Source organism: Lagenorhynchus albirostris, chromosome 7 (genome assembly GCF_949774975.1).
Source record: "Lagenorhynchus albirostris chromosome 7, mLagAlb1.1, whole genome shotgun sequence".
Classification (NCBI taxonomy): domain Eukaryota; kingdom Metazoa; phylum Chordata; class Mammalia; order Artiodactyla; family Delphinidae; genus Lagenorhynchus; species Lagenorhynchus albirostris.
In genome coordinates this window covers 97346205-97351292 of record NC_083101.1, presented here as the reverse complement: position 1 = coordinate 97351292, position 5088 = coordinate 97346205, and the positions used below count along the sequence as shown (strand labels likewise).

Genomic DNA, 5088 nt, shown 5'->3' with positions numbered 1-5088 from the left:
TAAGGATTGCATTTTAGGTCTCAAATTTTGACAAAGAGAGAACGGCTTTTCGAATGAGGGATGAGTACACACAAAGGTGGGGAAGAAGTGCTGTTCAGAGGAGGCCGAGTAGCCTTGGGGTTGACACACAGAAATTGTAGTATTACTTGTAATAGCTACCATGTGTATGTATTGGGTTGGCCAAAAAGTTCGTTCGAGTTTTTGTACGATCCTTCGGGGGAAACGAACGAACTTTTTGGCCACCCCAATACTTACTAGGGATTCTTGTTTAAGCCTCACAACAAATCTATAAACACAAAATTCATTTATTCAACAAATATTTATCGAGTGCCTACTATGTGCCAACCAAGTTCTGGGTGTTGGGGATACATGTGTGAGCAAAATGCACCAAGTGTCTCGGCCATGAACAAAAGAGAAAGTCCCTGCCCTCAGGGAGTTTACATTCGGGAATTGTTACCCCCATTTCGTAAAGGAAAAAACTGACGTATAAGGAAGTTAAGGCACTGGCTCAGGGTCATACAGTTGATAAGTAGCAGAGCCTGTTTGACCTCTTAAACCTCATGGTTTGCTGCCTCCCAGGAAGCCTGGAATTGAGAGATGGAGTCTTCACAGTCAAGAACTGGAGATAGGGCTTCCCTGGTGGCGCAGTGCTTGAGAGTCCGCCTGCCGATGCAGGGGACACGGGTTCGTGCCCCGGTCCAGAAGGATCCCACATGCCACGGAGCGGCTGGGCCTGTGAGCCATGGCTGCTGAGCCTGCGCGTCCGGAGCCTGTGCTGTGCAAGAACTGGAAATAGTGAGGATCCCCTAGAGCAGCTGTCCCCAACCTTTTTGGCACCAGGGATCGGTTTCGTGGAAGGTAATTTTTCCACGGATGGGTGGTGGCGGGGGCATGGTTCAGGTGGTAATACGAGCGACGGGGAGCAGCAGATGAAACTTTGCTCCTTTGCACGCCACTCACCTCCTGCTGTGTGTTCTGGTTCCTAACAGCCCTAAAAAATTCGTTTATTTTTTTCCAAAATCTTACGGAAAAACCCGAGCGAACTTTTTGGCCAACCCAATACATACACATGGTAGCTATTACAAGTAATACTACAATTTCTATGTATCAACCCCAAGGCTACTCAGCCTCCTCTGAACAGCACTTCTTCCCCACCTTTGTGTGCACTCATCCCTCATTCGAAAAGCCGTTCTCTCTTTGTCAAAATTTGAGACCTAAAATGCAATCCTTACTCACACCTTCTCTGATCATCCCAGGTAGAGTGATGGCTCCTTTCTCTAAAGCTCCATCCATGCCTCTTGTGCTGCATCCATCCACACAGCACATGTGTGCTGCCCTGGGGGTTGGGGACCACTTCCCTAGAGGGTTTGAGTGGAGGGGTGGCAGAAACAAACTGGTGTACCTCCCTTCAGGCTGTCTTCTCCCATTCCAGTTATAATCAGAAGTCAGCCACCTCAGTCTTCCCCCATCTGACACTCCCTGGGCAGAACCATGCCTGGTTTTAACGCATTAGCCTTAGTGCACCCTCAGGACCCGAACTTCATGCAACACCTGGAACCCCACTTAACTGACCCTTTGTCCAACCAAAGCTTGTAAGGTTAGGTCCCCTCCTAGCTCAAATGCTAGAAGTTGAAAGTGAGGGTGGTAGAGAAAATGATAGCGTTAGAAAGGTACTGCGTAAGATTACAATCTGTAAACAGGCCTCAACTTTCACCTGAAACTCAGTCCCTGGGAAGGAGTTGGAAACCTTTGCCTTTGAATTGTCTTCGGAGTGGGAGTGCCAGTGGTCTAGGCTCCAATCTGCAATCCTGGCACGGTGAACCAATGCCCCTCACTAGGCTGCTGGTGCCGTCTTTGAACCTAGAAGTCCAGCCTTTTTGCAGGGTTTGGGGGTTGGAGTGGGGAGATGGTGCTAGGAAAATGAAACTTGTAAGAAGAAGGGGTGATAAGGAAGGACGTGAAAAAGAAGTGGGGAAATAAGAAGAAAAGGACAAAAAGAAGGAATGGGGAAAGAGAAAGAGGGGGAGGAAAAAGACTGAGCAGACGGGTCTGTCCGCAGCGATGTGCTGAAGCTGAGATCGGAGAGTTGGGGGAGCCGGGACCCCGCGCGGGAGGCGGATGCAGGCGAGCCGGAGGTCGAGAGCAGCCCCAGCTGTCAGCTGGGAACAAAGGCCGCCGAGCCGCAAGGACCAGCCGCCTGCAGCGCCTGGCCAATGAGCGGCGCCGGCTCGGGCCCCGCCCAGCCCAGCCCCGGCCCACCCTGGCCAATGAACGGCGCCGACCCCGCCCCGGCCCGCCCGGCCCGCCCTGCCCTCCCGCCAGCCCGCGGCTCCGGGACCCGCGCGGAGGCCGGCGCGCCGGGAGCGGGCGGGCGCCGGGAGGGCGGCGAGGCCGAAAGTTTCTCTGCCCGCCTAGTCCAGCGAGCCTGAGCCGCGAGCAGCCGCGGTATCCGCCCGGCCCGGCAGTTCTGGGAGAAGAAAGACGGGAGCACATCGCAAAACGCACTGAAAAAAAAAACCTGAAGTCAGCCCCAGGCGCAGGGGCAGGTAAGGTGCGGTGGACGAGGGTCTCGCTCCCTCCAGAGGAGGGTCTACGGCCCCGACAGGGCGCCCCAGCTCCGGGGAAATTGCGCTCCCTGCGGCGTGCCAGCGCGTCCGTCGGTCTTTGTCTGTCTGTGCCGGCGTCTGTCCAGGTGTCTTTGTCTCCGCATGTAACTGTCAGGGTCTCCCCTCTGCCTGGGCGCGTGCGGTGGGTCTGGTACCAGCCCGGAAGAAAGGAGGGTGCGTCCGTCCTTCCGTCTTTGTCTCCGTCTCCTGCAGACGGGGTTTATCTACTGCAAGCCCAGAATCTGATCTGGGGGGACATAGGTGTTGGGTGACACCGATGTCCAGAGATGAGGAAGCTGGAGGTGTGCGTGAGGGTCTGACAGCTGGGGCCTGGGCACTGAACTTTGCTGTCTGGAACTTTGAAGATGGGCTGTGTCCGCGCTGGTGGTGGGGACACGGATGCAGTTAGAGGTTTGGATTGTTTCACTGAAGGAGTAGGTCACAGGGGATGAGGTGGATAGAGCGGGGGTGATGAACCTGGCCCCCTGGAGCAATTCAGCCAAAGCAACACACACACACAGTCTCACACCCCCACACACACCACATTTATTTCTTTCTCTCACCCACCGCAGGCAGCCAGCCCCTCACCCTCTCCCCACCCCTACACACGCACACACACACACACACACACACACACACACACACACACACACCCTTCCACATGCTTATCTCCAGCCTTTAGAGCACACAACTCAGCAGCAATAGGACCACAACACCAAGGGCTTTCCCCTTCCTCCTCCAGGTGGAAAGGACTAAACTGAAGGACATGAGCATTCTGCTCGCCCATGGGTGTGTCATGCCTAGGAAAGTGCTCCAGACTCGTTAGCTTCAGGGTCCTCAATTTCCCAGGAGCAAGGAGTACTTAGGGCGCTGAGCGTCTGAAGTTTCTGGGTCCTTCCTCTTCCATTCCATCCACATCCTCTCGCTGCCATCAGCCCCTCTGCTCTGGTCTTGGGTTCTGGCAAGTTTGAGGAGGTACCAAGCTCTGCAGAGCCCTTGGGAGGAGCTGTGCCAGGTAAGGATCTTCTGCTCTGCCAGCAGTGCAGCCTAATCATGGGAGCTGAGACGCCCAGCCACAGAGAGATGAGTTGTCTGCTTGGCACTTCTTTCTGCACCAGAGACCCTGCAAAAGAGCCTGTACGTAGGGGCAGGAGAGCGTCTGTAACCTGAGCTTCCTCTAAGTTCAAAAACAATTTTCCCTGGACATGCTGAGGAAAATACAGGTGTTGGAAGTATATGTATATATGTACGCACATGAAGATGGGTATCTGAGACAGCATTTACAGGGAGGAAGGCTGTTTGCGTTCAAGGGTGGAAGAGAGTACAGTCTGTGGGTGAAGTCTGTGGACAGAAGCGTACACACTAATCAGGTGTGGAGTTTACACCTTGTATTTATCCAGCGCCTTTCTTCTTGAGATGTTTTCTGCGCATCATAGACGTTACCTCATTTGGTATCTCCTTTACTCTCGTGACATAACTACCAGGTGAGCATGAAGCATGGCTGACTCTCTGTGTTCTGCCAGTGAAAAAAGTGAGGCCCCAGAGCAGCAGGGCTTTCCCAAGGTCCACAGCTAATGGGAGCAAAGTCAGGCATAGCAAGTGGACTCCCCAGGCACGAGGGTTCAGCTGGGTAGATGTGAACGTGGGACACTCGCTCTGCCGGCAATGAGAAGAAACTCAGGTGTAGAAAGCAGAGTGTCTCTTTGAAGGTATCAGTGAATGAGCCAGAAGGAGGATGGGACATTTGAGATGGTGGGTTTTTTTTTTTTTTTAACATTTATGGCAGTCTCTGCGATTCACAAGGTAGAACCTGTTTTAATAGTTCAGCTTGTGTGTCTGTCTGTCTGTAGGAGGAGCCCCTCATCTGGTCTGCCCCTGTGCCCAGGTAGATGTGTGTCAGGGTGGCTGCCGTCAAAGGGGTGCTGTTGTGCAGTGAAGGCTGGGGAGAGCCAGTGCATTGGGAATGTGTGAGGGAAAGATGCGCCGTGCCATTTCGAGAAACCATGTGTCTGCCTGTATGGGCACAGAGGTGGATGGGCTCCAGCTATGGGTAAATGGCTTTCTAGTCCCCAAAATGTATGTATATGCCTTTGCACTTTTTCAACATTCATTTAATAAATATTCATTGGATGCCTACAAAATGCAAGGCTCTGGAGCAGAAAGTGAGTCTACAAAGACAAAGAAGGTGATTATGGCAAACCTGTGGTTATGCAGCTTACAGAATAGTGTAATGGGGAATATTTAGCAACATTTAATACCCTTCACTAAGTACCCTGTGTGTCCAGTACTTTTTATTCATTATCTCCTTTAATGCTCAGCACAGCCCCACAGGGTATGTGTGATTATTAGAGGAGGAGACTTAAATAACGTTGCCAGGATAGGAAATAGGGGAGCAAGGGTTTGAACTCAGCTCAGCCTTGCCCCTGGCTCTTTCCACTTTCTTCTGCTAGTTTTAGTGTTTGTTTTTTTGTTTGTTTGTTGG

General features: G+C 52.5%; 1 protein-coding gene across 3 annotated transcripts in view; it reads left to right on the top strand.

The window, feature by feature from the left end:
* The first annotated feature begins 2344 nt into the window (after positions 1-2344).
* The window catches only part of LZTS1 (leucine zipper tumor suppressor 1), a 49535-nt gene continuing 46791 nt past the window's right edge, over positions 2345-5088 (top strand). For 2 of the 3 annotated variants that reach the window (XM_060155571.1, XM_060155568.1), the window contains exon 1: positions 2345-2546. The gene's annotated coding sequence lies outside the window, so the exon portion shown is untranslated. Of the gene's footprint in view, positions 2552-5088 lie in introns of all 3 variants that reach the window. The other variant, XM_060155569.1, reaches the window with a different exon arrangement.